Source organism: Triticum aestivum, chromosome 1A, assembly GCF_018294505.1.
Source record: "Triticum aestivum cultivar Chinese Spring chromosome 1A, IWGSC CS RefSeq v2.1, whole genome shotgun sequence".
NCBI lineage: Eukaryota > Viridiplantae > Streptophyta > Magnoliopsida > Poales > Poaceae > Triticum > Triticum aestivum.
The window spans coordinates 520,470,697-520,480,488 of NC_057794.1; the positions used below are offsets into that span (position 1 = coordinate 520,470,697).

The 9,792-nt window shown below is 45.4% G+C and overlaps 1 long non-coding RNA gene across 2 annotated transcripts; it reads left to right on the forward strand.

Moving 5' to 3' along the window:
- The first annotated feature begins 382 nt into the window (after positions 1-382).
- LOC123062368 (uncharacterized) lies at positions 383-9,359 on the forward strand. Of its 2 annotated transcripts, XR_006429641.1 has the most exons (7): positions 383-415; positions 6,066-6,139; positions 6,822-7,007; positions 8,010-8,169; positions 8,558-8,627; positions 8,776-8,881; positions 9,027-9,359. It is a non-coding gene; the product is annotated as an uncharacterized lncRNA (long non-coding RNA). The 2 variants fall into 2 exon arrangements; XR_006429639.1 differs by lacking the exon at positions 383-415 and having other exon boundaries at positions 5,225-6,139.
- The last annotated feature ends 433 nt before the right edge of the window (positions 9,360-9,792 follow it).

Here is a 9,792-nt window from a genome sequence, read left to right on the forward strand (position 1 = left end):
CCACAAGACGACGTACAAGACTTAGGGGGAGAATGATGGATAAGTCTGTGTACTAGGGTCCTTGTGGGGCTGCAGCACATGGTCCTTGTGGCAGTTAGGAGGATAAAGTCCTGGACCATCAAGGACTGGCTGTTAGGATAGAGTTCTGTTCTTGACCATCAAGGACTGTCAGTTAGCATCTTAGACTAGCATCTTAGACTAGCATCTTAGACTGGCATCTTGGCAGCATCTAAGCATATGCCTTGGCTGGCTAGCAGCCTATAAATATGTATCCCCAACCCCTCGGGTTGGCATGGCATTGTGTGAGAAATAAACCAACGAAAATTGTCCCAACTCTCCTAGTGTCATCCACAACTATCAATGCTCGGGCTGAAAGGTCTAACACTGAGTACTGCCTTGGTTACAACCTCCCTCGGTAAGCTCCATCTTCCCCTGCTCTGCTTCGGCTACTATATGGGACATGGCCAGGGCTATGATGATCAGTTATGGCTGATATAGGCATGCTCTCGAGCAATCGAGGCACTTGTGGGTATCTATCCAGAAAAACGAGACCGATCGAAACCTGAGGCTCCTCAGCAATTTGGGCTTCTTGGCCGTCCGATCGGTTTGCTTGATGCGATTCTGGCTGTCGGATCGAGCCGCTGGAAGACCTCGTCCGTCCGATCCAATCCCGCCCCCTGTAGCAATGAAAGTTTGACACCGCTTGTAAAACTGGATGGCCGCCGAGGTCATTTTGGTCATTTCACATGGGTAAAAAAATATCCAATCACGGCATATGGGTGTGACCTAGCCGTCGCTCCTCGCACACATATGGGCGATGATGATTAGTCGTGGCTGAAATAAGTGTGCCTTTGAGCAATCAAGGCACCTGTGGGTATCAAGTTGGATCCTCCCTCTTGTCTCTAGAATCCTTTTTGATCCTGTGATACTTATTGTTCTGTCCTTGGATGGTCATTCTTGTTGAGTGATAACCAGGGCAGCTTCACTGTATAAACAGATTGAACTGGTGATAAGAGATGATGGGGGTAGATTATATGATCGAGGAAAGGCAAGTCTGAGCCCACTATGCATTGAACCCTGAACCCTTTTTATTTGTATTTAAAGGTGTTGCTTATTTATGCTCCAGTGTTTATAGCCGTCTTATGTAAAGATTTCTTCTCTCTCATACCTTTATTGCATATAAGTTGTTCTTGATCTTTTATTGTGTCAGGACCCCGATTCCAAGTCACATCGATCTAGCCGGTAACACCTCATATCACATTGCGGCCTCACGCACGGTATCCCCACGGGTGTCGCCTTACCATGGCCCGGGACCGTTTGCGCCTTTTGGCTCACGTATATGATAGTGTCGCTAGCATCCATATGACAGAGAACCCGGACCGACATGGCTAGTGGTGAACCCAAAGTGGCACAGACCTATGGAGACAGGCATACATGAATCACATCGAGCATGTCGGTCATCAGCGAGTGAATCCGGGCTGTAGCACTGGGCTACCAGGACTCCGGGGAACCCGGGCTGTAGCAGGCTAGGCAGGACTCCGGATGTTACCGCGTGACATTTCCTCGAAGGGACAAACATAGGAACGAAGTGAAACACATGTCGGCCAGTCAAGTGTCCTGAGAAGTAGTGCTGGGCTAGCAGGACTCCGGTGAACCGGGCTGTAGCGGACTACTATGGCTCGAGGAGCACTAGACTACATTTCCCCATAAGAAAGGCTGCCAAGGATAAACAACTAGATTGTCGGATCCCACACATACCAAGCATTTCAATCATACACACAATATGCTCGATATGTGCAAATACAACATGGCATCACAACAAAACTCTACAACTCAAGTACTTTATTTTAAAGGCTCCAGAGAGCCATACATAACATGTTCATACAGGTAGGGGTCACATGACCCGACACTCAAGTCATACAAGTATACAAGCACATGCGGAAGCAAATAGTCTGAGTACAGACACTAGAAAGAAAGAAGGCCTCTCGAAGCCTGTCTATCTACATAGGGCCCTCCATGGCCAGGATCACCACCTGGGTGGCAAGTCACTCATCGACGTCGAGATCTACATAAAACCCATCGGAGGGGGCGGTGTTGTCGTCTGGAAACAGTAATTAAACAAACATGAGTACAAAAGTACTCAGCAAGTCTTACAACAGAACCTACTATACATGCTCATTCTCAAGAAGGTGGTGGAGTTATTGCAGCAAGCCAGTTTTGACTCTTGGCTAAGCTATCCTACGGGACACCACTAGTAAAATAGTTTTCGCACACGAGTCCACTAATCACCAACACAATGCTCCACCGGGGATCCTCCCTCGTCATCCTACGAGAGAGCCATCCCACTTATCTTGAGTCTTTTAATAGTAACCATTAACTTGTCTATGAACTGTATAGGCAACCAAGTAGTCCTTTACCGTGGACGCGGCTATTCGAATAGATGATGTTAACCCTGCAGGGGTGTACTCCTTCATACACGCTCTCACCACTTACCGTCGTTTACACGACATGTACTCAGCAACCTTCAAGCGGAAGCCCAACGAGGGTGTCGGCCACGGCCTACCCAAACACTCAAGTCTCTAGTCCAGGTTTATCGCCTATCCAGGTTCCATCCGCAGGGAGTCCGGCCGAGGTTTCCACATACGGCCCCGAACGATGTGAACAGGGTTCCCGAGACACCAAACGGGCGACTCGGTACACCGTGCCACGGTGTATCTACCGCATCATAGCCCACCCCTAGGGTCAGCGCTACGCACGACCGCCAACACATAACCTACAAACACCAGAAACTATTTGCAACTCCTGGACAGAGTACTAGCGTGATTAAGAAACCGAGAGGGTCAATTAAGGATCTCAATGCATGGTAGTAGCTGATTCTTAAAATCACACATACAGATCTCAGTTCTTAGGGACGGCCTCAATGAAACAACCCACCATGTACTCCTACATGGCCTCTCATCGATACCTTTACCAAATCATGTTCAACACATCACTCACATTACCGACATAATCATTTCACTCTAGCCCATCACCCAGATGAACCAGACCTGACACAACTCTAAGCATAGCAGGCATAGCAGGGTAGGAAACACAAGCATGGCTCAATCAACTTCTATACATGCTAGTGGGTTTCATCTAGTTACTGTGGCAATGACAGGTCATGCAGAGGATAAGGGTTCAACTACCGCAGCACACAGTAGTTTGAAACGTTGTTGTCTTAATGCAGTAAATGAGAGCAGAGGCGAGAACATGGGATTGTATCGATATGATCAATGGGGCTTCTTGCCTGATGGAGTGGTAGTAGGATACTGCCCTTCAGTTGGATACTCGGAGATATCCTCGGAGGCAGAACCTACCACGAAGGACACACAGAACATAATCAACACATGACAATATGCAGCAATATGATGCATGCTATGACATGGCAAAATGATGTGTCCTGCCTAATGCAATGTGAAACAAGTTGAAATGGGTCCATTTGAACCAAAGATTCAAATGGAAGTTAAAGTTCTTATGCATAATAAGTGTGTTAGCTTGTTTCACCTAAACAGCAAGGTTAAAGTGGTTTGTCATGCATGAAACCATTACATATGGATAGATTGAATTTTTCTGATCATTTTTCATATATAATTTGTTTGATTTGGAGCTATGGTTGATTTTCTATGATTTTTAGAAGTTTTGGCTATTTTCTGGGATTTCCTATATAAAAAATCCAGAAAATGAATAATTGCGTTAGCACTGCATCACTATGATGTCAGCAAGTCAAAGGCGCCAGGGCCAGTTAAACCTGACTGGTGGGCCCCGTCTGTCAGTGTCTCAGCTAACTAACAGGATTAAGTTAATACTAACTAACTGTTAGTGGGGCCTGGGCCCACATGTCAATGACCTAAACTAATTATAATTAGTTAGCACTAATCCTAAACTAATTAACAGGCCGGCCCCACCTGTCATAGGCTCAGGGGGGAGTCAACCTGGGCCCACATGGGTCAGGCGTGGTCAACTCGCCGGTCAGCGGGTCAAAGCCTGCCGGCGTTTAGCCGCCGGCGAGGCCAAACACAGCGGCGCGCTGCGGAGAGCAGCTACGGGCAGCTGGTGCTCGCCCGCATCTAGCCGTGGTGATGGCTTGGCCGGGGAGTGGCCGGAGCATCGCCGGCGACGAGCTTGGCGGAGGCCGAAGCTCGGGTCAGCTCGTGCGCGTGGCTGCAATGGCCTAGGTGGCGTGGCGCTTGCACCTACAACATCTACGCGATGCAGTGAGTGTGACGGGCACAAGCCCGTGACCAAAAGGTCACCGGAGCATCGCCGGCGACGTGGTCAGGCGGCGGTGCGTTCGGACGGAAAAGGCACGACGGCTACAGAGCTCTAGCGACGAAGCGGAGAAAAGGGGGAGGAGCAGTAGCTCACTGGGAAGCCGCAGAGAAGGTCAGCATGCTCGGGGAAGGCTCGGTGCGGTCGGAACGGCGACGGGGATCTCGGCGGCCCGAGGTTGAAGACGATGGCGGCGGGGACGATGCAGGGGCTCCGACGTTGTGCGGCTTGGCTAGTCGATGTAGTCGACGACGGCGAACCGTCCGAACACGGTGAGAGGGTGCGGGGACGGCGTTGGACGTGGCTGCGGCGACGGTGACGTCTCGGACGACGTCGGGGAGGGCGAGAGAGAGGAACCAGAGGAAAGAGTGAATGTCTGCGAGGTCGGGGAGAGAGGGGGGTCGTCCCACGTCGACAGCTCGACGAGGGGAGCGGCGAGGCGGCGGGCAGCTGCGTGGCGCGCATGCTGTGCTCGCCGTCGAGCAGCTGCTTGCCTGCCTAGCCAAGCCAAGCAGCTCGCTGGAGCGTTGGCTGGGCTGGGCCGGCAGCTGGGCCTGCTGGGTGGGCGCCAGGTAAGCTTTCTCTTTTTCTCTTTTCCTGTTTGTTATCTTTTTCTATTTTTCTGTAACTTTAGGGCTTTATTAAAAATACTTAGGCACTTACTAACATCCTACTTACTAACATCCTGAAAATAATTGTGGGCTCTGCTGGGATTATTCCTAACAGCCCTCACTTAACTCCAGAATTATTTGGGCATTTAAAATATTTTATAGCATTTAAATGCCCAAATTCAAATACTTATGATTTAATTCAAAGAATCCAGAATGTCCTAGAAAAGAGTGCACCATTTTTGCCAGGGGTTTTAACCCAACCCAGAAATGATGAACATTTTGTGAAGGGCATTTTGGGTTCATTGAAAATAATTTTAGTAAACCCTAGTTATTTCCAGGGGGGTTGCTGGGGGTTCTGTCATCCCCATTTCAAGTTTCTGTAAAAGTAGACATGATGCACCACTCTAATGCATGAACTAACTAGGGTGTGACATATTGTTTGTTGTTGGTCCTTGATCTAATGTGGTTAAGATAAACTGTGGGAAATAGTTCTGGATTTGTTGTATGGTAGTTTGCAACTGAATTTGTGACTATTTTGGATACTGACCCCAATTAAGGTTATCTTGAAATCGTGGATGCACACGTGGTTTGTGTTCTTTTATCATGGGGTATCTGTTCTTTTGCACATTGGTAGAAAGTTGGTTACTGTCAGGTAAGTTCATCTCCATTAATGCCACCCCACATATTTTCCTTTATGATGCTGGATGTTATTTGTTTATGTGAACACATTTGATGTAGACCCAAAACCTACTACTAAACGGTTCCAATAAATAATGCATATGGCCGTAGAACTCTTGATCAACATTCTGTGAGCAGACTAAGAAGTGACCTAATACTCGTATGCAAATCACAGTCATGCCAATTTCAGTATTGTCTAAATTTATCACGATGAAACTACATCTGCTGTTCTAGATTCAAGTTGAGTCTTGACCTCTATAAATATGTACTTGCTTTTCCTCTCCATAGGTTTCTAGCATTTTGAATGTATCCTATTGGCACCTAATTACATCAATTTTCGTTGCAAATCAAATTAGAAATCCATTGCCCCCTGTACAAAATCAACTTTCAATGGATCATGCCCATGCATAACTTCAGTTTTGGCTGGATTTTGGAATTGACAAACATTAGTTGTATATGTGTATTCAGGTAAAGAAAATACATGGTATTCAAACTATTCTGGTTTCTCTATTAAATCGAAGATGACAACGACATCGACGAAGGTCTGTATGCTCCTGTTGTCAAGTCTGCTTGATATTTTTCTTCTAATTTTAGCTAGCTCTGCCTGGTGAAAGCATTCTTCCATGCCAAGTAGCCAGTCAGCTTGCCAACATGATACAGAGTAGCGTTTAGTGACTTTTTCACTCATGTAAACATGCATTTATTTCAGGCACTAAGAAAAAACACACGTGTTCTAAAATGCTTTCCATTGCAGGTTGTTCTTGAAGGATTAGTTTTGTATATCTTCTATTATTTAATAAACATTAAATGCTCGGTTCATTTCAACCTGAACCGTATTGTTGGAGACATGCTCTATAGTAAGTCGCTGATTTCCAAGTATTCAGGCAAAAAAAAGGCGTGTTTAGTCAGATTTAGCTTTTGAACTTCCCTCGAGATATGGCCCAACCATCATATTTTAAATAGCTTCTGTTTTCTAAATACGAGACACTGGACATGACAGTATGTAACAATGTGTCGATGTTACTTTTCATTTACATTCACATGCTGTTGTAGTGTTCCAGGCTTGCAAATGATAAAACATTTCAAGTAAGTGTGCAGTACCACTCACTCGTTCCTAATAAATATGCAAGCTTTTTTATCCTCTGTTTTTCTTTACCCAGTGAAACTCTTTGAACAGGGCACTCTTGGTTAAGTCTGATTCTTTTAGTTCATAAATATGTACAGGGATGAGGCGGCAATAGTTGCATTCTCTGTATATGAACGGAAGACCTAGAAGGTCGTCTCCTCGAAAGGGATGCTTCATTTACAAGAGCGGCTCTCCCCAACAACACTGTTGTGATGTACCGAAGCCTCCCGTTGCACATGCTGGGTACTTACACCTCAACGTCACTTCTATGAGTTGTGGCCTAGGTTAGATCGATCCCTAATCTCTGTTCCAATTTATTCTGGTGTCATTATTCTCAGGATCCTTTTAAATAGTGATTTATGCGCTGCTTTTGTATTTTTGGGGCTGGAGATTGTAGGTTGATTTAGATTGCTAACTAGATTCAGGAATTAAGTATCAATTCATTTGTGTATTTCTTAGAGAATTAACCTGGCCAGCATAAATGGATTGGCACCATATTTGGATTGAGTATTATAGTTACATTAAGTTTATTCCCTGTAAGGCTATAATTTTCTACCTATTTTTCCTAACCTGTAATGTCTTTACCTCAGGCATGTTAGCGCGCAGAGTATATGGTGTATATGTCCTTGCTTATCCGTTCCATTTCTGCAGTTCCTTGACACAATGTGATACTCTGCATTGTTAAGTATACTTAATTTGATTTTATAGAATAGGGCTGCTACTTTATATTTTGGTAAAGAAGAGGATGATGTTTTGGTCCATGATATTATAATTGATGTGGTTCTTGCATGAACCAGTATGTGATTATTTCCAGTTCTGCAACAGAGTGAGTAACTAGAAACTTTAGCTTGTTCCAATTTTAATGCATACGTATCTTTTGATTGTGGAAATAAACACTCGATAACCTTTGACCGCAACATCAAATGATATGTTATCAAATTTTCATTGAGCTTTGGAAGTTGAATCTGCCATATATGTGAGCTAATATCTAATGCAAGTGTGAATATATCTTTTGTTGGGTGATGTGGTCTCCTTTATTTCACTTATATAACTGAGCTTCGGAGAAGGCCGTTTTATGCCATTTGATTTCCCTTCTCATGACTTAAAGGAGGAGGTGATATTAGATTATTGTTATGGTAGGTGTAATCTTTTGTCTTTGATGGTATTATATATTATGAGTATGGAGTTATCTTATTCCAAGTACAGAAGGAATTGAATCTGCCTTGCATGACCAATGTTTTTATCTACGAATGACCTTATTCCATTTTCTACACCTCGACATACAGATCAGCATGTGTATGTGCCACAGCTTGTGGGAGGGACAAAATGGGAGGTCGCCTTGAAATTGTGGAAGTGCAAGGGAGGCCGGAAGAGTGCATTGCTACGCTGCTGCCCTGTTTCTCCTTATTGCTGCCGACTCACCTTCGTGTAGCGCTATTTCCATAGGTATAAGAGTTTCAGCTCCTGCAAGTCGTCATTTTGTACTGAATCTTGCCCTATGTAAATGTCCAGCCTGAAACATGTTACCAATGAATGGATAAGTATATATTCAATGCTTGTGGTTATAGTTGATATCGATTGTCTTCCTGATTTTGCTTTGCTGATGCTTTTGATATATGTGTACTTCAAATATGTATATTAGGTATTATCGGGAGCACAATTGTATATGTTCTATACAAGTATTACTGGGCTGGATACTGACTCTTTTATGCCATGTAGATTTTGCTATTTTCAAACAAGGAATAACAGTCCTTATATTCTTCAGATTGATTACAGTCAAATTGTTTCTGAACAAGCGTAGATACAAATACTAATGCAGTTTCACTCATCCCAGGGAACCAGCAACAACCACATTATGAAAGGGTCAAGGAGCACTGATCCGATATGCATCAATGATAGTGAAGGTAAAACTCTAATATAGCCTCCTTTGACATATAAGATTACTTGGTGATAAGAAGTGCATGTCCTATCTTATAAATAATGGTTGGTTGTGCCAGAAACATGAATTCTACATTGCATTAGTCTTTGACTTTTAAAACCTTTGCATTCTAGCCGGCAAAGCGACGAGTTCACCTGGCCCTCAGCAGCGGCAGCGACGAGCTCGCCTAGCGCTCCTACCACGTCGCTGGTGCGACCTCCTTGCTAGATCCCGGCCATGGTGAGATCCCTTCCCATCCCCCTCACCCCTCCTGCCCCTTCTCGCCTCTTTGCTTTCCGCGGTTTCATTCCCTTTGGCCTAGGGTTTCTGATCTGATATGTTGTTATTGCGCACATGACGATGGTGATTTTTGGTGATGTTGCAGGAGTGTAGCAGCCTCGGCGCAGCGACTGAGTTGCTCCTAAATGCGCGGAGCAGTACCGCTTGGCCGGCGAAGTGGCCGGTAGCAGGAAGTCCGCCGTCGTAAATAGTTGTAAAAAATGGTCATGTGTTCCTATTCAAGATGGAAATGGGACCCCGAAACCCGCGTCCCCGTGGGTTTTTACCATATTAGGGGATGGGGATGGGCGACTTTCTATTCCCACGGGGCTGCTCGTGGGTACATTATTAAACCCGGCATGTTTCATGGGTTTAAACCCGTTTGAGTACTACCCGAACCTAAAACCCGACAAAACCCGTCAAAATACATTATTTAGCACGCACCGATCCATCTTGACTCAAATGGCCCAAAGCCACAGTGCCCGAGGAGCCGAGCCCCACAGCATCGAGGCCCTGGAGTACAAACCAACCCCTCACTCGGTCGCTACAGTGTTGCTCGCTCTTTAGGACTCTCTCTCCTGCACAACACAACACCTAAACCTAAACCTAGGTTCCCCAGCCGTCGCCTGCTGTTGTAATATGCTCCTGTTTTTTTCCAAATGTTGTTGTTTTCATTGACTGCTCGTGGGGACGGGTTCCCCGTGGGTTTTGAAAACCCGATGGGTTTAGGGGACAGGCAAAAATTTAACCCGCACATGTTGATGGGGACGGGGACGGGTTTGCGATTTTCTCGTGGGGATGGGTTTGGACAAGCAAAACCCGGTGGCTTTCGTCCCCGTTGCCATCTTGAGTTCCTATCTCTGTTGTAAAAC